Genomic DNA, 14,535 nt, shown 5'->3' with positions numbered 1-14,535 from the left:
TAAAACGGTTCTATCCCACCGTGAAGGGCCATATGTTCGGATTCCCACCCATTTTCAGTGAATCCTCACGGTGTCAACACGTCAACGTACCAAAATCGCACAAAAAAAACGTAGAATCAGAGTGAAGGTGCTCAACCGAATTGAAAACGAAACAATTCATACGCAACATATTTTAAAATAAGCCCACTTACCTTAGACTGGAAGAAAACGTGAAGAACTCGGAAACTATAGAAGAATCATGCTTTGAAAACGCAACAGCACATCTACCGAAAAATCAGCCGTCTTGTAAAATTCCTTGCATCTTATTGGACCGTTGGATCAGGCTCAAACTTTGACAGTACATTACCAAGTACGTTAATTAAATTATGAACGGTTGAGATCGAGTTTGAAGTCGTTTTAACCTTCTTATGGACGAAAAACGTAGGTATAATTTTTCCGCCTAGAATATGAGCAGTTTTCTTGCGAATGCTATAAACGAAAACTAACCATTGGATTTGGCCGAAATTTGGTTATGTTATTCGAAACATATTGAAGCATAATCTGAACGGTGGAGATCGGTATGACTCGTTCAGAATTTTCGGAGAGTAATTTCGAAAATTGGAGAGCAAAAACTCGAAAATTTGATGTGTAAATGAGGTGTAAATTTGAATGAAAGCTTATCCTATTTATAGGGGTTGGCTGCTATCGTGATCGAGTGATATCGCACGTTTGAATTCTGAATCAAATCTTTATCTAGAATCGATATCATATCAAATCTTATATCTTTATCTGATATCAATATTCTATCAAATCTTATATTTTTATCTGTATCAATATCTTATCAAATCTTAGATCTTGATTTATTTATCCCAAAATTAGGCATATCATAAAAATTCTTATCTCTAGAAAAAGTCGGGGTTTCACAGAAAATATTTTCTAATTATGATTTTATGACAATTTTTACCATCATATAACAATTTGGCATCATAAAAAGTGTACAATTGAAACATATTTATATAGAACACTGCATAAAACGAAGTATACGTAAATTTTGTAGATTTAGGAGAATGTTCAACGGTGAGATGAATTTGGGAGAGTTTCTGCTCCTCTTGGAATTTTACTCACTTCCCCAATTAATGAGATGTGTCACACTTTTTCTTTCCTTATTTTTATTTTTTCTTTCTTTTCCTAATTTTTCTCTTCATTTTTTTAAACCATTAACATTTATTACATAAATTCAATTTTAGATGGTAAAATATAAATTTTAAAACTCATAATTATGAATTTAAAAATTTCAAGAAATTTATAATATTGATAAAAAAAATAGTCTATTTCATCGTCAAAAAATATCCACACAAAAACAGTTACATTATTTTTTCTCCAAAATTTGTAATTTTTTAGTAAAATTAAAAACGATAATACTTTTATATTCATAATTAAAAAACTATTTAATCAATTTAGATTCAACATTTAATGAAATTTAACTAAAAACACTCATTTTATCTCCTATAACTCATATTTAAATATATCATTTTTCATAAAAGTTAAAATATGAATATTATTTATATTTTATAAAAAAATATCAAATTTGACTAATATGTATTATATTAATTAGTTCATTAGTAAAATTTGATATATCAATAAAAGATTTATAGACCAAATTTTTTTCACTTTTATCTTTTCAGTTTAAAGTTTACCATTTAAAGGGAATTCTTATTTGTAAATATTATAATGGTCAAAAATGGTAAACATAAAATTCGATTTCATTAGAAAATAGCAATAAAGAGAAAAAACGAAAATAAAAAGAATCAATCCTTCATGCTGAAAAAGAGAAATAAGAAATAAAGAAAAATAAAAAAATCAAAAAAAAAAGAGAAAAAAGAAATAAATGGGGCACATGTCATCTATATTATAAGGCTATGTTTGGTGTGTAGGATATAATAACTAATTGGATTGATGACAAAATTAAGGTAATGATATATAATGTGTAGTGATGAAGAATATTTTGTTTGCTAAGATTTTAATGAGTATGATAAATTTTACGTTTTTTGTTGTTGAGACAAAAATTAGATATCTTAATGGATTAATTTGTTACTGTCGATTTTTTTTACGTAAAAAAATTATAATATATATATATATATATAAAATATAAATTAAATATAGTAATATTTTATCGTACAATAAGCTACGTTATCAAGCATAATATTTGAAGGTATTTTCTCATAATATTTACTGCAATAAAGTTTCTTCTAGAATACTCCAGAACGGCTCGCCAACTTCACCAGAATGCATGGCGATGCAGAATGACCCGGAAACCTATCATCAAACCACCTGCAGGTATAATGCCTGCTGATATGCTCTAGGTTTTGACTATTTCTTGCTGGGAAAAAAAAGACCGTGTTTGGATTTGTGCTTTTAGAATCTGAACTTGGGTAATGAAGAAGAGAACACGAAGGAAAATGGTTGAAATTCTCAACAATATGATTTTGAAAGTGGTACAATTTTTTAGAATAGCTATCGCCTATCGAATGATTGTATTGTTTCCGGAATCGGTGCAAAGTTTTTCGGGGTGGTGATTTTTTCAACTCATATTTGTTTGATTTTATTTTCTGAAAAAATTTCTTTTTTTCATATAAATGTCATATTAATGTGTTGGTTAGCAAGCTCAATTCGAAAACACTGAACGCCCCATGCATGGATGGAGCTGCTGTGGGACGTAAAAATGAGTTGTAATCGAATATATAGCTATAAGAATTTAGTGCATTTGGTTATTGTATGATATGATAAATGGAAGCCTCCTCTCTAGTCAAGCTTAATTTGTAGAAATCTTTGACAGAAGACATGGGATCTGATGATTATAAAAAAATTAAATAAAACTTGTAAAAATCTTTAACAGGAGACACGTACTTTGAACTTGGAACTGAAGGAGTGCGAGTTAATTGTTATATGTAGATCTTAGTCTTTTTAATTTCCCAGTTAACATCAAAATGAAACACTGATTGGTTGGATATGAGTTGGAGTGTAGTTTTGAGTTAATAAAGAGGGAACTTTAATTTTATCCCTCGGTATTTTAATGAGTAGTCATGTCGATTGTGTTTTCATTCTAAGTGCGTGGGATGCTTAGCGAGCACACCATGAGCCTTTCAGGTAAGAGATCTCAAGTTCGAGACTTAGAAAAATCCCCTCCCCCAATTGTTTAAACAAAAAATAGAGAAAGAAATAAAGAAACAAGAAGAAGAAGAAAGAAAGGAGCTGGATTATCATCTAGAATAATTTTAATACAAGTTTCTTTCTGCATATTGTCTATTTCCCTGTGCTATCATATGGGTTATCTATTTTTCTTCTCATGGGGTTTTCCATAAAATAAAGCTACGATCTTCTCTTGATAATTTTAGTAACCAATCACCTATATTTTTATTCCTTTCCAGTCCATAAAATGAGTTGTACAAAAATGAATTTAACTGGTAGTCATGGTCTTGGGGAGCTTGCTGCAAAATCCGTCACGTTCACGCACAATTTGTGGAGAAGACCTTTGCAACAGAATGAGCAGCACCCGACAGATGATATTAACCTCTGTTCTGCCTCATCAACGTGTCAAGCTCCCCTTTGTCGGCAGTTCTGGAAAGCTGGAAACTATGATGACAAGCTTACTTCTGAGCCTTCCTGTCAAAGTATTTTACTCTCTAATGATTGAATTTGATTTTTTAACAGAGGGTATTGAATGGAATAGGTTAACTTTAACTCAATACGTTATGCAACTGAATTTGACGATTATCGGTTTATTTTGCCTGTCTCGGTACATTTTGGGCCATCATATTTTTCAGCATTGATTATGCAGCATATATTTTGCCACTTTATCACCTGAAATTATCTTTTTCATTGACAGATGGCACAAGTTATATGCATATCCACCCCAAATTTCTTCATTCAAATGCAACATCACATAAATGGGCCTTCGGTGGTATGTGCTGCTCATGTTGTTCTCTGGTTGAGCTTGAACATATCATATTGGATATTGCTTCAAGATGTTTTCTTGATCGTACTTTACTTGACCCATGCTTACAGCCATCGTAGAGCTTCTTGATAATGCTGTTGATGAGGTAATCTTTTGAAATTATTTTTATCTGTCCTTTTTATCCTTTTGGTATCTGGATTCATCTATTCATCCTTCTGTTTCCGTTCCACTCTTGCTGCTTTGAGTTGTTGGTTTCACCGATTCGATGACCTTTCGTATTACCTCCAACACAATGAATGAATTTTTTACCTTTTTTTTCAATCAACACGGTCTTGCAGCCGTCACTCTCAGTTTAAAAAAATTTATTTCTCATATTGATGCATATACTACTCTACTTTGTGGAGTTGCCTTTATTATGAATGCAAAGATGATATATGTTTGAGATTTATAATGCAAAACTTGTGTTGTTTTCACGCATATGCTTATCAGTGCTGAAGAAGAATTTTACGTATCACCTTATTCGGTTCCGTGTGAGTTTGAACTGCCATATAGGGTGTCTTGCTGGCAGTTTATCAAAGGTTATGTAGTTGTCGTTAGTTTGCTATTTTGTGTACTATTTATGATAGGTGTCCTGTTAATACTTCTTTTGTATTTTCTGCAATTTGTTTGTAGATAAAGAATGGAGCAACTTTTGTCATTGTTAAAACCTTAAACCCCAGAGATAGATCTCCTGCTTTGGTAATTCAAGGTATTGTAATACCTTCACTTATGATATTGCAATACTTAGCTACTTCCATTAGTCTATTAATATTATACCTTTCATGAGTGGTTGGGTAACAGCGAACTATGCTGATTTTTATTAGATGATGGTGGTGGAATGGATGCAGAATCGATGAGGCATTGCCTAAGTTTTGGATTTTCGGATAAGAACTCAACAACTGCAATTGGACGGTGTAATAATCACAATATTTTAATTTTTATGTTTAGTAATGAGATATTTATGTGTAGCCTTGCAGATGGAAATAGATTTAAGACGAGTTCTATGAGACTTGGGGCTGATGTTGTTGTGTTAAGTAGGTGCTTTAATGGCAGGTTTCCTTCTTTCTTTCTTTGAAAACTGTTATGTGCTCTTTCTGTTTGTTCTTTTGTCCGCATGTTATCTTTTCCATCTTTATTTTGTGATTCACTGCACACCTCTCTTCTCTAAATTTTTTTTGATATTTCTTTTTCAATGTAGTATACCTTAATCTTATTAAGCGTGGATTTAAAACTATTTAACCATTGCTTTGTAGTCTGATTTGATATGTATGTTCACATGGTTGATCCAACAGGCTGTACATCTTCTGGTGTTATGTCAAACTAAAGTATACTCAACCTATTTAACTAGGCCTTCAAGTCATAGTTGTTAATCGAGTTTTTTGTGTAAAGCATTGTGAGAGTGTAACATAAAGTGGTAATTTGAAGTCAAATGTCTCAAAATTAGCTATTCTGAGTGTGGAGAAGAATAATTTTTTAGTACTCTGAAATTTGTACATGTGCAAGAGAAAGCAAAATAATAAGAGAGAACTAAATTCTTCCTCGATTCATTTTCTATACAACAGAACTGAATTTGTAAACTACCATGTTTTTTCTCATGATCACTGGGAACAATAATATCATCCAAATAGACTATCAAACCTATGACTCCCCTCGAGGTCGAGTCCTTCATGAAGAGAGTGCGACCTCCCCGGCTTTGCTTATTACTGGTAGCTGACATGACTTTGGTAAACCTTCCAAACCTGGCACGTGGAGATTGTTTCAAGGCTTACAGTTTGTCTATGGAGAAAGGTGTTCTTCACATTATCCTGCTGCAATTCCCAGTTACAGCTAGCGGCTAGGACAAAAAAGTCTTCAAAATGTTCATCTAAGCTAATCAGCGTATGAAATTTTGAAAAGGAAACTTAGTGGTGCATTTTTCTTCATAAATCCCATGAACCATTACTGAAACTGTACCCTACGAGAGAACTCTCAAATTCGAGTGAAAACACTTGAGGGCGAGTGTATTTCTTGGAGTGACGTGCGAGGTTTTGTAGTGAGGACAAAAAAAAAAAGAGAGAAAAAAAAAAGAGTCGAGTGAATTTTCATTGGAGTGACCGGTGAGGATTCGTGGTGAGGAAACTTATCTTTTATTGTTTTATACTAACCTTTTCTTGCAGGTATAATGATTGACGATCGTCAATTTCAATTAATATTAGGAGGGTTGGATAAAATGTGGGAGAATGAGTTTAAACCCGTTCGTGAGAAATATAGACGGTGCGGAATGGATGATCCACGTGAAGTTGATTGGGCTAGGAGATTCAAGGAGAGTGGAGCACCACGCCTGGTATCAGGTGATGATAGGAGGCGCAAATCGAGTGGTAGGCATGGAAGTGACTCGTGGAAGGAGTTTTTGACATCCGCACGAAGGTCGAGTGAGGAGAAGAAGGTCATGACTAGACCGAAGTTGGTTTTGAAGCATGGGTATCAAGGTACATCTAAAATTTCAAATGTTAGTACTTATGATATTCAATGTATTTGGTGTTTAAAGTTTGGACATGATATTAGCCAATGTCCAAATGAGGAGGTGAATGTACTGGGTTCTAGAGTTGAATGTGAATCTAAGGATGCAGTCGAATGTGGAGTTGCAGTGAGCATTGTTGTTGAACCTAAAGTGGAGGTTGAGAGAATTGAGGAGGTTGGTACTCCACTGATTTCTGACTTGAGCATAGAATGTTGTGCTGTGGAGAGTGAATCCTTAGATGGTGAAGTTGCTTCTAATGTGTGTGCTATGGAGGAGAAAGAAGAAAGTAGTAATAATTTGTTGCACACATGTTATGATTCATCATGTACCTTTCTTGATCAACCTATTTCAATTGTAATTACTGATGATCAACTGCAATTTAATTGTGAGAGTGAAAAAGAATTTAAAATGGCCGAAAGAATGAGTGATCAAAAGAGTGAGATGGCCATGAAAAGAAAAAAATATGAAAAAAATGAGATGAAAGAAAAAGAGGCCAAAGAAAAAGAAAAGAAATATGAATTAAAGGCCCAAGAGAGTGAAAAGAGTGAGGATGAGAGTTATTTACTTTTGTATAAACCCCTTAAAGTACCTTTGTATAAAGAGGTTTATTATTACTGTGATGATATAGCCGGTTCAATCCCGAGCATTTTTACTTTGTCTTTGCAGGATTATGGTAATGTCATGATGAGAAGGTTCGTTTTGAATTCCAATTGTTTATCTCGTTAATATTTGTTGCTAAATTCTTCGTAATTTAGAGGTGAATATTACACACTTACTTGTTCAAAAAGATCGGGACAACACAACCGTTTCTTTATTTCATCGAATCGAGGGCGTGACTCCGTTTTTGAGTGCGTTTGCTTTTCGTGGTTTGAAGATTCATATCACATCTTAAAATAATTAAGTATGTTATCGTGTTTCTCTGTAAAAAAATTGTTTATTTTGTCACCTTGCTTAAGCGTGATATACATTGACTTCATATTTCTTGACCAGGCACTTGACTCAAAGTGTAGGTCTTCTATCATATACATTCTTGACGCAAACAAGGCAAGATAGAATCGTGGTTCCCATGGTAATTGATGTGTGTAGTTTGATCCGTATTGTTTTCCAGACTGATGTTCTTTTGTCCTGGTGTCAAAGTTACTTCAATAAAAAATTACAAGTTTCTATATATCTTTGCTTTTCACTTAGGTTTTCTTTGTGCTCAAACTACATGCACCATTTTCAATGTGTTTGTTTTTTATGTTGTAATATTTACCGAGTGTGCCTTAATTATGCAAGTTGATTATCAGTTTGGCATGGAAACGGGCACTTGGAATAGATTGTATGATAAAGATCAGTTTAAGAACAGTCTTGCCATCTTGTTACAGTGGTCTCCATTTACCACAGAGACTGAACTTCTGAAGCATGTATGCTATCTTACTAAATTAGTTTCTTTTCTCTTCCTCTTTTTTCAACCTTTCCAGTAACCCTTTTATGTATGAGGGTAGTCTAACAAAGTTGTCTACCATAAAAGAAAGAGAACATCAAGATAAAATGAAGATTTTTTTCTTAGTAATCAAGGATAAGAATATGTATGATAAAAGGAAAATTAGAGAGCAATCCTTCAGTTAATATCAGGATCATAAAATCAGAATAAGTAATAATATCTCGAATTTTTCTTGACATGTAGTAGTTCCCTAATTTCTTAGGAAATTAAAGTAGCTGACAATCCCTAAATTATTGATACTTTCCCTCAAGTTAGCACAAATATATTGGCCATGCTCAATTTGCTGATTTGCAGCTCAAAAGGTTGTCAATCTTTTGGTGAAGATATAAATAAGCAAACTGTTTCAAGGTGGAAATAAAATGAATACTAATTATTCCTTCTCCAAGTTCTCCTTTATGAAATATGTGTCAACTTCAACATCTTTTTTCTGGTCATGTAACTCAAGATTGTGAGATATGCTAATAGCCGATTTATTATCACAATACTTTCTTATCTAATTGTTTCAATGTTATCACCTTCACTAATGTTCTTCTACCCCTAAAGATGAGAATTGTGACAGTATGATTGTCCTTTAAAGAAGTTAATATTAAATCATGAAAACAAACAATATTTTATGGGTGGGATCTTAACATTTGTATCCTTTTTGATTTATAGGATAGCCTAAAATAATACATTGTGTGCTTTTGGATCAAATTTTGTTGTGCTATGTCATGGTTGTAAATGAAAGTAGTGCCACCAACTTCTTGATTGTTCGTCTTCTCTATATTGTATTGTGGTTGTGTCAGTTACCCAATTATTACAAGAACAATAAAGCATATGGGAATACCTAACTTATTGACAAGAAGTTCCTATTATTTTTTTGATATCTGCTATTACATTCCCAGTATACACACAAATTTCCTTCTAAAATCATCATCTTTTGAGATTAACTTTGTTCTCTTGTTTTCTTTTCTCTGTTGCACGCTGTGATGACATTGGTGGTCATGGTACAAAGATTATGATTTACAACTTATGGCATAATGATGAAGGCAAAATGGAGCTCAATTTTGAGTCGGATCTTGAGGTTCACTTTTACTCCTTTGGTAACTTCTGTTGAAGGATTTGCTGCGACCTTCTACTTCATTTCTCATAGGTTATCATCTTTCATTGATTTTGTTGATAGCTTCATATAATTAATGGTTTCAGGATATTTGTCTGTCCGGAAAAGGTAAATGTACTGCCGAAGTTGGTTCTTGAACGGAAGTAAATGAACATCATCTTGCCTAATCGTCTTTACCATTCTCTCCGTGTATGTTTGTTTGAAATTCTTGTTTTTCGTAAATATGTACATCCAACACCATAGCTTTCTAACTCCTAGTTTCCTATGCGTACAGGCATATTTGTCTATTTTATACTTGCGTGTTCTGGATAACTTCTGCATAATATTGCGTGGATGAGTTGTTGAGTATCATAACATTGCGAATAATCTCAAATTTCCAGAATTTATAGAGTACAAACCTCAAAATGTGGAGGTAAATTCAAGTTTTTGGTAAAATCTTATGATGGATGCAGGCACTATATGTACACATATTTCAAGTAACTAGGAATGATCACGTGCGATGCACGGGAGTAATTAATAATGAAAAATATAATAACGAGATTTAGATAATTAATAATTTTTAAAATTGTTTGAATAACATATTGTTTATTAGTATTTATTAATTTAAATATATCAAAACACAATAAATAAAAATACGTCATGACGATAAATCAAATATATTCACTTATTTATATAACATTTTTCAACTTACATGATTATAACATAATGACAGCTCTCTCAAATTAACAAATATATTTTTCATCCAAATATCATTGCAATGAAAAACAATAAAAATAAAATTAAGAGAATAGTAAATTTTACTAAAACCAAAATCACAATGTATTTAAATGGAGTGCATACAGTGATTGTCAAATAAAATTCTCTTAATTAACTAAATTATCATAATTATGTTAAAATAAAACCCCTAAACTTGTTATTAAGTTAAATATCAATTGTGTTTTTGCCAACTTTTAACTCCTTGCAAATTTTGTTTAACTTTTTTCTTTTATAAAATAGATATTACACATCAACTCAAATATTTTAAATGATATAATAGCTCAATATATATACCAATTGTAAGATCATGTATTTGCTACTTTACCAAAAGTTATAACCGGGGTAACGATGCAACATTAACTAAAATCTTTTAAAATAGTAAAACAACTCAAACGTCACATTTGAATTGTTATACCTTACATAAACAATTATTGCACCTAACAAATATGATATAGTTGTTATTTTACATTTTAGAAATCATTTTCTAAATCAAATTTATTCTCACTAATCAAATAATTTCATCGAACACAAAGTAGTTTTAATTACTAATAATAATTTAAACACATAGGGTGACAACTCTATGTCATCACCTATGCTTCAGTAAGTTGCAATCATAGTAACAATGCACAATGAATTGGTAAACATAACTTAGTTAATTTAATAAGTGAGTAATATTAAATAACAATTTTGTTATTTTGAAATGTGAAAAATAGTTTATATATGTAAATTCATCATATATAATGATAAATTAATTAATATGTAGAAAAGAGAAAAAATTGTTTTTTTATGTATGTAATTTCATCATATACAATTTGAAATTAATTAATAGGTTGAAAATAACAAACAATATAACAAATCAATATATTATATACGATGATTTCGTAATAGAATAATGCTAATATAACCATACTTTATATTATGTTTAGAACGCAATTGAAAATTGATAACAAAATATATAATAATAGAAACTTTAATTTTAAAAATATTATTATCTAAAATATTATCATAATACATTATGAATCATAAATGAAATCACTAAATTATTGAGTAACTATTTATTTAATTATTACTTAAATCAATTTATAAAATAAAAGAAAAGATATGAATATTAAATATTCATTAGCAACCATGAAGAAATACACTAATTTTAGTAACAAATTTTAGTTAGCAACAAAGAAAAATTATGGGTAAATTGATAAATTCAATATGAATTAATATCCAAAGGCATTTAAGATAGACAATAAATTATAAAAGAACCCATAAAAAAATTATTGATTTAATTTGATACATGTACGTTAGACTGTGGTACGTAAATATGAACTGTTTCTTCCCACATCAGCCCCACAAGCAATTATGGAGCGGCAACCGAGACTCTCTTATACACAGAAGATTAGTCTTTTACACGGGGTCTTTACTCTCGGGCTTATGTCTGCATGTTCATATACACCGACATATTTAGGCAGACTTTAAATACCCTATATTATTTTAAGAGGGTCAGAGAGGCAAATTTTCTCTAAATACAAAATGATACATTATTAATACTTGAAAGCAAGATCATATTCTGAAATCTGAATGCCAGTTTCTTAAACTGATTCATACTTGTTGCCATCTCAAGCAGCAGATTATTTTAGTCTCAGTGCCTCATCCTCGAACTTAAGCCAAATAGTTCATCATTGTATGGGTTTTCATATTTTCGTTCACTATTTTAGTGCCATTATCTGAAGTCAGATAATCCTGGTGTTCCATGTGTATGTTCGTGATACACGTACACACATATACACTTACTCACGCGCGCGCACATACTTGCATGAACACGTCTATACTTTTTTTGGTCTTTTTGGTTGGCTATTGGATTGAGATGTAGTTTAAGTTTCCACGGCCAACAGAGTTGATTTGCTTCTTGTAGGCTTCGGTCATCACTGCAATTGGATTTTTGAAGGAAGCTCCACTAGTAAATATTCATGGTTTTAGTGTCTATCACAAGAATAGATTGATACTGGTAACTGCTTTTACTGATCATTAAACATTTGGAACTTTAGAGTCAAATAAATTGCATTCCAAAGAGTAAACGGTGATTTCAATGATAACCAGCATTTGTTTAACATGACTGTCATTGTTAATAGCTGATCGGTCGAAACATTGTCTCATTGGCTCCAAATTTAGTAGCCATCCTAATTCCCTGCAAACTTATTATTGCAGCGGAAGTAGTGTGATATTCATGTTCATATTAATGGTGCTTCAGGATGTTTATTAGATTGTTGTCTTGGTTGCTGCGTGTGCCCTTCATATTTGGCATGTTTCACAAGTTAATTCCTTTTACCAGATGATGGTTGTGCAGGTTGAGGAATTATTTTGCTTTTTTTTATTCCTTGATGGTGAAAGCTGGCGTACTTCATCTTTTATGTGCATATTCATTCTATTAGCATTTGTTATACCTTGGATGTTACTTATCCTGGTGATGAAAAGCTTGGAAATGATTTTAACACCATGATATTTGCTTGCTTCTCTGATATTTTTCCGCTGAACTTCAGATTTTAGAAGTATTGGAAAAATCAACTTTTGGCTTGTTCAGTTATATTAATTTTCAGTTGAAGATAACCAATAAATATAATGATAATCTGATCAATCATCATGTACGATACCCCCAAAGATTGGCCCAGCACCTTCTCCCTAATAAAAGGAGAGAGAAGAAAATAAGGAAGCAAACATCCACTAAAATAAATAGACAATATGTTACTACGCAATTATTTTTACTGACTTGCATCTTAATCTCAAATCTTGTTCCTCTCTCTCATTGCAGCCATTTTGGCATGTCGTGTCCTATGGTCAAAGCAGAGGCAGAGGGATTGTGGGTAAGAATTCTGCAAATTGCTGCCTCACAGCATCTTTATTTTCAATCACATGAATTGAGATATGTATGCCTTGTAACTGGACATGGCAGGTGTTCTAGAAGCAAACTTTATCGAGCCGATTCACAACAAACAAGACTTCGAGAAAACTCCAGATTTTCAAAAGCTTGAATACCGCCTGAAAAGGATGACGCAAGAGTACTGGTAAATAATTATTTGAAAAAAATAGATTAAGAAATGGTCTTGACTGATATAGATGACTAGTGAACAAACAACTGTTTTAGATTTAGCATATCTGTTTTTCCCTCTTTTACTCCATGATAACCAAAAGACTAGGAGCAATGCTTTCTTCGCCTTATTAATTCGTAGAGAGTCATAGCGTAACCGCGATTGTTTGCCAGTCTTTATATATTCACCTGATGGTTATGAAATGACGGGATGACATTTTTATCATAATTATCATCATTAAAATTCAACAGGGATTATCATTGTGGACTCATTGGTTATCAACTAATTAAGAAAGACCTCGGGCAACAGTGATGCCTCGTGCTTCTTCTGATTTTAGACCAGGTTGCATATATCAGCCTATCCTGTTGGGTACTAAACCTGCAGTTGCTACTGGTCCAAAACTATCTGCAGCTACTGGAACTATGCCACATGAAACAAATACTTCTTCAAATATTGTGGCAGCAATGTCTGGAATCTCAGTACAATCCTTTTATCAAAATTCACTAGGTAAGAAGATTAGACATTTTTGTGATGTAACAATAAATCCAGTGATGGAGCATTTGGTTTCTCCAGATTCATGTTCTGGGTTTTGAGTAATATTAAGGGCAGGCTTGGATTTTCATTTTTTTAAAAATAAATCATAACATTACTGATGCTTAAGCTTTCAGCTTTCATAAAATTTGTCTGAGTGACTCTCAACTAGTTAGGAGGTACACATGATAAAAGCTACTCGTGCTACTTCTTCACAGGAGTGCCTCTGAAGAGGAAAGTGCTTGTTCAAGTTGTAGATACTGAAAGAGTGAAAAGGACGGGGATGATAGGCTCCACATCAAGTTACACCATGCTTGGTGGAGATGTACAGGTGTTCATTCCTTTTGGAATGGGTTTTCGACATTTATGGCAATCATAGATAAACTTGTTATCCCTCATATTTCCATTTAAAATCTGTGTTAGCCCTCATTCTCTTAATTGAATTGTGTTTTTCTTTCTTGCAGCATATTCTAACTCCTAATCAGTTGGAAAACCATAACAATGCTAACCTGATTCTTGAAAACATAAAGACTTCTTATACAGTAAGTCTGCACCTCAGATGCACATAGATTCTTATTATTAATGCCAATGCCCATTCAAAGCAACAAATAATGCCAGCTTCTATTTCAGCCAAACAGAAGGTGTGGGGCAGTCGTTTTCCATTAAATAAAAAAAGAAATTTAATTAACCTATACTTTTGAATTTACTTTTATTTTTACTGTCATCATTACTCTTTTGCAAAATTTCCCTCCTAAATTCATTCATTCATTCACCCTCTTGATCATATTTCTTGACCAGTCATTGCTACAACAGTAAGATGAATTGTGTTTGCTTTATATATTCTGAATATCTAAATCTCACCGAGGTAATTATTAACTTATGCGTGCATTTTTGTATTTCAGGTGCCAAGAATATGAGAAGACACAGGAATCTCTCGATCTCAAGGTACTTCAATCCCACTTATATAATGGGCCTGACATTTTTATAAAAGTTTTTTGTCGAAGTTTTAAAAAATATTGTTCTTAGTTGATGTGCATATGTCAGCACTGGCATGCTCTATTGATATAAACATTATTCATTATAGATTACCTGCATGATTTGAGTCTTAACACT

At 32.4% G+C, this 14,535-nt stretch overlaps 1 pseudogene; it reads left to right on the top strand.

The window, feature by feature from the left end:
- Nucleotides 1–2,279: 2,279 nt before the first annotated feature.
- Nucleotides 2,280–14,060, top strand: LOC142520764 (protein MICRORCHIDIA 6-like; annotated as a pseudogene).
- The last annotated feature ends 475 nt before the right edge of the window (nt 14,061–14,535 follow it).

The sequence above is a fragment of the Primulina tabacum genome, chromosome 12, assembly GCF_025594145.1.
Source record: "Primulina tabacum isolate GXHZ01 chromosome 12, ASM2559414v2, whole genome shotgun sequence".
Taxonomy (NCBI): Eukaryota; Viridiplantae; Streptophyta; class Magnoliopsida; order Lamiales; family Gesneriaceae; genus Primulina; species Primulina tabacum.
This window is presented reverse-complemented; position numbering and strand designations above follow the sequence as displayed.